Source organism: Pongo pygmaeus, chromosome 19 (genome assembly GCF_028885625.2).
Source record: "Pongo pygmaeus isolate AG05252 chromosome 19, NHGRI_mPonPyg2-v2.0_pri, whole genome shotgun sequence".
Classification (NCBI taxonomy): Eukaryota; Metazoa; Chordata; class Mammalia; order Primates; family Hominidae; genus Pongo; species Pongo pygmaeus.
Window position 1 is genome coordinate 47,014,993 of NC_072392.2, and position 11,420 is coordinate 47,026,412.

Consider the following 11,420-nt stretch of genomic DNA (forward strand, 5'->3'; position numbering starts at 1 on the left):
AAATCACTTCACGAAACCCCCTACATCCACCTCCGGTGCCACCATCCTCTCCTGTTTATCAAGAACCTTGCTGGCTCCATGACCTGCACCACCAAGCAAGTTCCTCTTCAGCATTGACCTTGGGGCCGAGACTTCCTTGCTCTGCAGATGGGAAGGCCTCTGCTAGACACTCTCCCTTTGTTTTCATGTTGATTGCTTGGAGTGAGCTCAGGTTGGGACTGGGGCAGGGAGTGGAAGACTCTGGAAGAGAGCTCTGAGCCCCCATCCTTGGCCTGAGGCTGCCTTCTCCAACCCTGTCTCCCAGCCTTTGACATGAAATACCCACAGCACTGCAGGCTGACTTCTGCATCCACCCCACCTCATTCCACAGCAACTGTTCTCATCTCCTAGTTGACACATCAAGGCAATCCTTTAAGTCCCAAGTTTCAGCAGTCTCTCTGCAGCTTTTGATATGGTTGAGCTCGGTCCTCCCTGGCTTCTGACATGCCACCCTCTCCTGGTTCAGGAACAGCCCTAGGCTCCATAACCTTCTCATTTATGCCTCCACTTCAGCCTCCATCTTTTCTCCCTTACATCACTACACAGCCACCAGCTGGATGCCCTGCCTTCGGGCTCTCCCTCTCAATCCACTCTCTGTCATCAGATGATGTCACACCCCTGCCTAAGTCCCCACCTTGCATGGAATACAGGCCCTCATGACCAGTCCTGGCTGGCTCTTGGCCTCATATCCTGCCCCTTATTCACACTCCACCCCAACCCCATTTTCCAGCCTCTTGGACTACTCAGATGCCTCCAGATTGACTTTCTTCTCTCACATCTCTTTGCCTTAGCACATGATGCCCTCACTGCACAGAACACTCTTATTGCCTTCTTCTTTGTCTAAGCCCTATCATTCGGAATTCTGCTAGGTCATCCCCTTTGGCAGAAGGCTTCAGGGAGCAGCCCTTCCTCTCCTCCCCTGGCGTCTTCCTCACTGCCCACTGCTGAACCATCTGTGTGCTTCCCTCACTGGCCCCGATTCCCACTCTAACTACCGACCTGACACTCCAGCCCGGATCAAATTCCTTTATTTTCTGCTCCCATGGAGTGATTCCATTGTCTTTAGAACACTGCTTAGTTAGTAGTTTTATTTCATAAAAACCATTATTTGATTATTGTCTTAATCTCCCCCACCAGACTAGAAACTAACGAGAACAGATAAATCTTTATCTTCAAATAGGGATATTGTTTTTCTTTTTAAAGAACATTTGCTATTAAAAATTTTATTTTTATTTATTTATTTATTTATTTTGAGATGGAGTTTCACTCTTGTCGCCCAGGCTGGAGTGCAATGGCGCAATCTTGGCTCATGCAACCTCCACTTCCCAGGTTCAAGTAATTCTTCTGTCTCAGCCTCCCAAGTAGCTGGGATTACAGGCATGTACCACCATGCCCAGCTAATTTTGTATTTTTAGTAGAGATGGGGTTTCACATGTTAGCCAGGCTGCTCTCTAACTCCTGACCTCAGGTGATCCACCTGCCTTAGTCTCCCAAAGTGCTGGGATTACAGGTGTGAGCCACCGTGCTCAGCCCCTATTATATATTTTAAAAGACTAATGAACACCTGTTATCCATGACCCAACTTTGTCCAATCTTACCACTTGCCATATTTGCTTCAGATTTCTTTTGAAAATATAAACATGATTGAAGCCTTCTAAGTTTCAATGCACATCTATAAAACTTGCTGTCCTTACATGTATAAATATTTAGATATATTTATAAAATATGTGCAGTGTCTAAGGATTAGCGACAACAGCAAATACCTGCGTACCCACCACTCAATTTAGGAAAAAGAATATAATCATTCATTTGAAAGTCCCCTCTGAGGCCCTCCTCAGCCCCTCCCCTTTCCTCAGTAACCATTATCCCGAATTGTGTGTGTGATTTTCATGCTTTCTTTATACTTATACGAAATATATTTGTATCCCTAAACAATAGATGGTTTAGTTTTGCTGTGTTTTCAAACTTTATATAAATGGAAACATACAATTTGTAGTCTACTGTAACCTGTTTTTAAAACATTTTGTTGTGACATTGTGTGTACCCTGTAATTCATTTTCACTAATGATTTTTATTCTGTTACATGGACATACCATACTGTATCCATTCCCCTGTTGACAGACATGATAGACATTTAGTTTGCCTTTCCCCTAGACCCATATGTGTGGTTTTTTTTTTTTTAGACGGAGTCTCTGTCACCCAGGCTGGAGTGCAGTGGTATTATCTTCGCTTACTGCAACCTCCGCCTCCGGGATTCAAGCGATTTTCCTGCCTCAGCCTCCAAGTAGCTGGGATTACAGGGATCTGCCACCATGCCTGGCTAATTTTTTTTTTTTTCACTGAGATGGAGTCTTCCCCTGTCACCCAGAGCTAGAGAGCAATGGCGCGATCTTGGCTCACTGCAACCTCCGCCTCCCAGATTCAAGCAATTCTCCTGCCTCAGCCTCCCGAGTAGCAGGAATTACAGGCGCGCACCACTATGCCTGGCTAATTTTTGTATTTTTAGTAGAAACGGGGTTTCATCATGTTGGCCAGGCTGGTCTTGAACTCCTGACCTTGTGATCTGCCTGCCTTGGCCTCCCAAAGTGCTGGGATTACAGGGGTGAGCCACCACACATGGCCTCTGTGTTTTCTTTTTTGTATTTCTGCCCATCCTCCATTTTCTTTTTTTTTTGTTACAAACAGTGGTGCAGTGAGGGTTCCCCTTGTGCACATATGAGAGATACAAATGCCCCCCAGCTAAAGACATACCTGCCAGGAATGACTGGATCACAAGCGAGGGACCTCTTCACTTTTCCTAGGCACTGCCTGTCCACATTCCCGCAAGCAGAGTACGCTATCTGAATTCCAGTTGCTCCACAGTCTCACCAGTGTTTAGTATCCTTAGATTTCAACAACTTTGTGAATCCAATGGGTATGAAGTGCTATTGTGTTATTTTCCTGATTAGTGGTGAGGTTGAGCATCTTTCCAAATGTTTTCTCTTCTGTAAATTGCCTGTTTGTATTCTTCTGACTATTCTATTTGATATTTTTTTCTTCAGAATTGATTTGTGGCAATTCTTTGTGGATTTTGCACATGAATCTCTTATCAGGCGAATGCCTTTTCCCAGACTATAGTTTGTCTTTTTATGGTGGGTTGGGGGAGTGGATTTGAGAGATTTTTTTTTTTTTTTTGAGACGGAGTCTTGCTCTGTTGCCCAGGCTGGAGTGCAGTGGCGCGATCTCGGCTCACTGCAAGCTCTGCCTCCTGGGTTCACGCCATTCTCCTGCCTCAGCCTCCCGAGTAACTGGGACTACAAGTGCCCGCCATCACACCTGGCTAATTTTTTCTATTTTTAGTAGAGACGGGGTTTCATCGTGTTAGCCAGGATGGTCTCAATCTCCTGACCTCGTGATCTGCCTGCCTCGGCCTCCCAAAGTGCTGGGATTACAGGCATGAGCCACCATGCCCGGCTGATTTTTTAAATACAGTTAAATACACAAATCTTAATTGCTGCAGTTTGATGGCTTTTTGTTTTTGTTTTTGTGTTTTTGTTTTGTTTTGTTTCGTTCTTATTTGCCCAGGCTGGAGTGCAATGGCACGATCTTCACTCATTGTAATCTCTGCCTCCCAGGTTCAAGCGATTCTCCACCTCAGCCTCCCAAGTAGCTGAGATTACAGGCATGCGCCACCACGCCCAGCTAATTTTGTATTTTTAGTAGAGATGGGGTTTCACTATGTTGGTCAGGCTGGTCTCGAACTCCTGACCTCAGGTGATCCACCCACCTCGGCCTCCCAAAGTGCTGGGATTACAGACATGAGCCACCGCACCCTGCCTAGTTTGATGGCTTTTGACAGATACATGCAGCTATGAACCCACTCCTCTGTCATGTTATAGAACATTTCCACCATCCTAGCAAGGCCTTTCGTGCCCTTTCCCTGACAACTACTGGTTTGACTTCTTTTACTATTAATATATAGTAATTTTGCCTGATTTAGAACTTAATGTAATAGAAAGAATACAGTAAGTGTGTCTGGCTTCTTGTGCTCAGCATAATGTTTTTAAGATTCATCTATGTTGTTATGTAGATTTCATTTTTATTGTTAAGAAGATTTCCATTGTATAAATATACCACAATATGTTTATCCATTCTCCTGTTGCTGGACATGTAGATTGTTTCAGGTTTTGGCCACTGTGAGGAAAATGGCTATAAACATCCTTGTACCTGTCTTTTTGTGGACATGTGTTTTCATTTCTCTTGGGTAAATACCTCAAAGTGGAACTGCTGGATCATAGGGATGGTGCATATTTAACTTTATAAGAAACACCATGCTTCATCTTTTCACTCTGTTAAGGACATTGTCTGTCATCAGATTTAACAATCTTTTCCTTTCTGCTTTATGATACTTAAAAAATCTTTTTCTGGGTGGGGCCTGTAATCCCAGCGCTTTGGGAGGCTGAGGCTGGCGGATCACGAGGTCAGGAGATCGAGACCATCCTGGCTAACATGGTGAAACCCCGTCTCTACTAAAAATACAAAAAATTAGCTAGGCATGGTGGCAGGCTCTTGTAGTCCCAGTTACTCAGGAGGCTGAGGCAGGAGAATGGTGTGAACCCAGGAGGCAGAGATTGCAGTGAGCCAAGATAGCACCACTGAACTCCAGCCTGGGTGACAGAGCCAGACTCTGTCTCAAAAAAAAACAAAAACAAAAAAATCTTTTTTCTGGCCAGGTGCGGTGGCTCACACCTGTGGTTCCAGCATTTTGGGAGGCCAAGGCAGGTGAATCATTTGAGGTCAAAAGTTCGAGACCAGCCTGGCCAACATGGTGAAATCCCATCTCTAAAAAAATACAAAAATTAGCCGGGCGTAGTGGCATGCGCCTGCAATCCCACCTACTTAGGAGGCTGAGGCAAGAGAATTGCTTGAGCCCAGGAGGCGGAAGTTGCAGTGAGCCAATATTGCGCCACTGCGCTCCAGCCTGGGTGACAGAGTTAGACTCTGTCTCAAAAAAAAAAAAAAACTTTCTCTAGAGTAATACAGATATTTTTTCTGTGATTTCTTCTAGAAGTTTTAAACTTTGCTTTTTACATTTGGGTCTTTAATTCACCTGAAATTGCTTTTTGTTTATTGTGTGATGTAAGAATCTGTTTTTTCCCTCTATTCCTCATTTGAGGAACCAATATTTCCAACATTATTATTGACTAGACTATCACCCCTTCCCAGTCTCAATTGTAATACTGCCTCTGCCATAGACGAGGTTTCCTCAAAGACTTAGACTTGTTTCTGGGCTCAGTTCTGTGCCATCGGTTTATTTTTCTATCCCTATGGCAATACCACACTGTGCTAACTACTATAATTTATAAAATGTCCTGCTATCTCATAGGGTAAGTCATCCCACTTTGTTCTCCAAAATCGACTTGTCTATTTAGGGCCCGAACTCCTCCATATAAATTGTAAGAGCAGTCTGTCAGATTGTGTGCATGCACACACAGAGTTGAAATTTTGTTTGCATTTGCATTATATTGATCCACTATTTGGAGAGAAGTTTGCCATCTTTATGAACCTGGGACTTCCCATTCATGAACATAATTTCTCTATTTTTTTTTTTTTTAGTTTTTTAAAAGTCTTAATAAAGTTATACATTTTTTTCTCTGGAAATATTTTGCATAACTTTTGTTGAATTCATTTTTAGGTACCATACAGGTTTTTGGCTATAGTAAATGAAATTATTAAAAAATTACATTTTACAATCACTCTTACTTATTATAGGAGCACAGTTGATTTTTGCACACACACGAATATTTTATCCAGCACTTTTCTCACTTTTTTTTTTTTTTTGGAGACAGAGTCTCATTCTGTCTGCAATGGCACGATCTCGGCTCACTGCAACCTCTGCCTCCCAGGTTCAAGAGATTCTCTTGCCTCAGCCTCCTGAGTAGCTGGGACTACAGGTGCATGTCACTACACCTGGCTAATTTTTGTATTTTTGGTAAAGACGGGGTTTTGCCATGTTGCCCAGGTTGGTTTCAAACTTTTGACCTCAAGGGAACTGCCCATCTCAGCCTCCCAAAGTGCTGGGATTACAGGCATAAGCAACTGCACCCAGACTTTTCTCACTTTTCTAAAGCGCTGTTCTTGGATTTTTTTTTTTTTTTTTTAAAGAAACAGGGTCTCACTCTATCTCCCAGGCTGTAGTGCAGTGGCATGGTTATAGCTCACTGCAAGTTTGGACTCCTGAGCCTAAGCAAGCCTCCCACCTTAGCCTCCTGAGTAGCTGGACTATGGGCATGCTGGCCTCCTCTTGGATTTTCTTTATGGACAATGCTATAAACTGTAGACAATGACAGTTTCATTTTTTCCTTTCAAGACTTTTCAGATTTGATTTTCTTTCTAGTCTTTACACACTGGCTGTGACCTCCAGAATAATGGTCAATAGAGGAGGTAAGAATAGGCAGCTCTTTATCCTAACTTTGAAGAGAATGCTTTGAGGAGAATTTTGCCCATGAAGTATGATGTTTGCTTTAAGTTTTTATAGATACACCCTTTTAAAGTTATAAAGTTTTTTTTTCAAGTCTTAGTTTGCTAAGAATTAAAAAAATATATTTATATATATAGTCTTCGTCCATTTCGTGTTGTTATAATAGAATCCCCGAGAATGGGTAATTTGTGAAGAAAAGAAGTTTACTTTACTCATGGTTCTGGAAGCTGGGAAGTCTAAGAGGTATGGCACCAGTATCTGGGTGGCTTCTGGTGAGGGCCTTGTGCTGTGTCATAACATGGTGGGAAAGCGGAAGGGGAAGTGGGTATGTGTTGAGAGACCAAACATGAGAGGCAACCTTGCTTTATTACTACCTGCTAGGCCAGGCGTGGTGGCTTATGCCTGTAATCCCTTTGGGCGCACTTTGGGAAGCTGAGGCAGGTGGATTGCTTGAGTTCAGGAGTTTGAGACCAGCCTAGGTAACATGGCAAAACCTCATCTCTACACAAAATTAAAAAAAAAAAACTAGCCAGGTGTGGTGGTGTGCACCTGTAGTCCCAGTTACTCTACAGGCTAAGACAGGAGGATCACTTGAGCCCGGAAATTTGAGGCTGCAGTGAGCTATGATTGTACTCCAGCCTGGGTGACACAACGAGACCCTGTCTCAGAAACAAAAACAAAAACAAAGCCTGCTTGGGGAAATGAATCCATTCCCAAGAACTAATTGAGTCTCTAGAGAAAGATATTAATCTATAGTAATAACCTAATCACCTCTTAAAGGTACCACCTCCCAATATTGATACACTGAGAATGAAGGTTCCAACATGAGTTTCAGCAGAGACAGTCAAACCACAGCATAGACCACAAATGGATATGCACCCAGCCCTTAGTTTTTTCAAATAATTTTTCTATATATAACTTCCCTTTTTGATCTATTCCTGTTAATTATATTAACAGATTTTCTAATGCTAAACCATCCTTTTATTCCTGAAATAAACTTCACTGGTTTATGTTGGTTGTTGTTATTGTAGTACATAATGCTGTATTGGTTTATGAACTTAAAAGAAATTTTTTTAATTTTTAATTTTTGTGGGTACAGAGTAGGTATATATTTATGGGGTGCATGAGATGTTTTGATACAGGCATGCAATGTAAAATAAGCACGTCATGGAGAATGGGGCATCCATCCCCTCAAGAATTCATCCTTTGAGTTAAAAACAATTCAATTACACTCTTTAATTTAAAATGTACAATTAAGTTATTATTGACTATAGTCACCCTGTTGTGCTATCAAAATCTTAGCTCTGTCGCCCAGGCTGGAGTGCAGTGCATGATCTTGGCTCACTGCAACCTCCACCTCCCTCCTGCCTCGGCCTGCAAGTAGCTGGGACTACAGGCACATGGCACCATGCCCAGCTAATTTTTGTATTTTTAGTAGAGATGAGGATTACAAGTGTGAGCCACCATGCCCAGCCCTTATTCATTCTTTCTATTTTTTTGCATACATTAACCATCACCACTTCCCCATCAGCCCCCACTATCATTTAGCCTCTGGAAACCATACTTTACGTTCATGAGTTCAGTTGTTTTGATTTTTAGATCCCACAAATAAATGAGAACATGCGATGTTTGTCTTTCCATGCGTGGCTTATTTCACTTAACAAAATGACCTCCAGTTCCATCCATGTTGTTGCAAATGACTGGATCTCAGTCTTTTTTATGACTGAATAGTACTCCATTGTGTATATGTGCCACATTTTCTTTACACATTCATCCATTAATTGACACTCTGAATCCTAGCTATTGTGAATAGTGCTGCAACAGACATAGGAGTGCAGATATCTCTTCAATGTACTATTTTCCTTTCTTTTGGGAATATACCCAGCAGTGGGATTGCTGGATCATATGGTAGCTCTGTTTTTAGTTTTTTGAGGAATCTCCAAACTGTTTTCCATAGTGGTTGTACTAATTTACATTCCCACCAACAGTTTTCGAGGGTTCCCTTTTCTCCACATTCTCACCAGCATTTGTTATTGCTTGACTTTTGCGTAGAAGCCATTTTAACTGGGGTGAGATGAAAAAATATGGAATCCTTCATGAATGTGTGTATCATCCCTGCACAGGGACCATGCTAATCTACTCTGTGTCATTCTAATTTTAGTACATGTGTAGTGAGCGCTTGGTTTGAAAATATTTTATTTAAGATTATTGCATCTCAAATTGTTCAAAAGTGAGATTGTGCTGTAATTTTCCTTTCTTATATTTTTCTTGTTTCTTTTTGATATCAAGGTTATATTTACCTCATAAAATAGTTTGAAGGTTTTCCTTCTTTTCCCATTCTTTGGAATCATTTGCATGAAGTTGGTTATCTCTTTTTTGAATGTTTAGTAGAGCTAACTTGTAAAATCACCTGGACCACATATTGTGTGTTTGCGTATGTGGGGATAGATTTCTAAAACAGGAATTTAATTCCTTTAATGATTATTTGTTTATTCAGATCCTCTATTTCTTAGTCAGTTTTTTTTTTTTGTTTTTCCTTGAGACAGTGTCTTGCTCTGTTGCCCAGGCTGCAGTGCAGTGGTCCTCCTGCCTCAGCCTCCCAAGTAGCTGGGACTACAGGCATGCACTACCATGCCCTGCTTATTTCAAAAAATTTATATATTTGTAGAGATGAGGTCTCACTCTGTTGCGCAGGTTGGTTTCAAACTCCTGGATTCAAGCAATCCTCCTGCCTCAGCCTCCCAAAGTGCTGGGGTTACAGGTATGAGCCACCACACCTGGCCCTTAGTCAGTTTTTGTAGGTGTTTTTGTTCTGTGAAAATTTTCATTTCACCCAGTTTGTTGGCATAATCTTGTTCATAGTATTTACTTATTATTTTTAAAGTATCTATTATATCTGTAGTTATTTAATTGCTAATATTATTTATTTGTACCTTTTCTTATTTTGATCAATCAGATCAAATTTGTGTATATTGGTATTTTCAAAGAACCAGACTTGATTACCTCTTCTATTGTTTCTTTGCTTTCTATTTTATTAATAGCTGTTCCTTTCTTTATTATTTCCTTCTATTTTCTTTGGATTTACTCTGACATAGTTTATAGAAAATCTTGAATCTGATATTTATTCAATTAATTTTCCAGTTTCTTTTAATATACGCTTGTATGGCTTTTCCTCTAATTACTGCTTTTAGCTACATTCCACAAATTTTGACACGAAGAATTTTATCATTCAGTTGTAAATATTTTCTAATCTTCGTTATGATTTTTTCTTTGATCCATTTGTTGTTCAGAAGTGTGTTTTTACATTTCCCAAACATATTAAACTTTTTAAATTTTGCTGTTATTGATTTTGAATTTAATTGAATTGTGATAACAGAATGTAGTCTACATAATATTGGTTCTTGATTTGCTTTGTATTGTAGTACAAAATCAATTTTCAAAATGTTCATGAAGCTTAAAAAATGTATATTCTGTAGCTGTTGGTTGTGGAATTCTCCATATGTTCATTAGATTAAACTTACTGTGTTTAATCTACAGCCTAACTTGGTTTTTTGTCTCTTGGATATTTCTATTTCTAATTCAATTTCAAATTCCAATTTCTAAGAGATGTTAACCTCTCCCACTATGCTTGTAGGTTTTAAATTTCATCTTGTAATTCTATCAGTTTTTGCTTTTTATATTTAATTTTTGCTTAATATATTTTGAGGTTGTGTTAACTGGAAGCATATAAGTTCCATGATGTTCAACCTTTCTGATTAACTCCTTTAATTATTATATAGTGACTCTTTATTCCTTTTTTTTTTAATTTTAATTTTTTTTTTTTTGAGATAGCCCAGGCTGGAGTGCAATGGCGTGATCTCGATTCACTGCAACCTCTGCCTCCTGGGTTCAAGCGATTCTCCTGCCTCAGCCTCCTGAGTAGCTGGGACTACAGGCATGTACCACTAGACCCAGCTAATGTTTTTGTATTTTTAGTAGAGACGGGGTTTCACCATGTTGGCCAGGATGGTCTTGAACTCCTGACCTCAAGTGATCCGCCTGCCTTGGCCTCCCAAAGTGCTAGGATTAGAGGCGTGAGTCGCCACACCCAGCCGTGACTCTTTATTTCTAATAATGCTTTGGACTTAAAATATATTTTGCCAGAGATTGGTTACAACAGCTTTCTTTTGATTAATATTTGCCTAGTTTATCTTCTATCATTAAATAAAAGTTTCAGCTTTTTTGAGTCCTTGTGTTTTAGGTGTGTGTCTTTTATAAACAGCATATATGCAGCTTTTATTTTTTTAATCTAATCAGAGATCTCTATCTCCTGAGTAAATCCTTTAACATTTTAAAATGTACTCTGATTACTGACATGTTGTATTGATTATCTCATTTTGGTTAATATACATGACATATAGAACTAATTTATATTACTTTTGTTCTTTCTAGTGTTCTGCTTTTCCTTTTTTTTTGAAATGGAGTTTTGCTCTTGTCACCCAGGCTGGAGTGCAGTGGTACCATCTTGGCTCATTGCCACTTCTGCCTCCTGGGTTCAAGCGATTCTCCTGCCTCAGCCTCCCAAGCAGCTGGGACCACAGGCACATGCCACCATGCCTGGCTAATTTTGTATTTTTAGTAGAGATGGAGTTTCACCATGTTGGCCAGGCTGGTCTTGAACTCCTGACCTCAGGTGATCCGCCTGCCTTGGCCTCCCAAAGTCTTAGGATTACAGGCATGAGCCACTGTGTCCAGCCAGCTTTTCCTCTTTTTTCCCCCCATTTCTTGTCTCCTATTGGGTTGATTTAGTTGTTTTTGTTTCTTTTTTTCACCTCTACTAATTTGAAACCTGTGAATACTATTTCTATCCTTTTAGTGTTATTCTTAAATGTTTAACATATATACATGTATTCTTTACTTAACAAGGTAGCAATTATTCAAC

General features: G+C 40.4%; 1 pseudogene; it reads right to left on the reverse strand.

The window, feature by feature from the left end:
- Positions 1–8,577: 8,577 nt before the first annotated feature.
- LOC129018449 (U6 spliceosomal RNA) lies at positions 8,578–8,678 on the reverse strand (annotated as a pseudogene).
- Between the last annotated feature and the right edge of the window lie 2,742 nt (positions 8,679–11,420).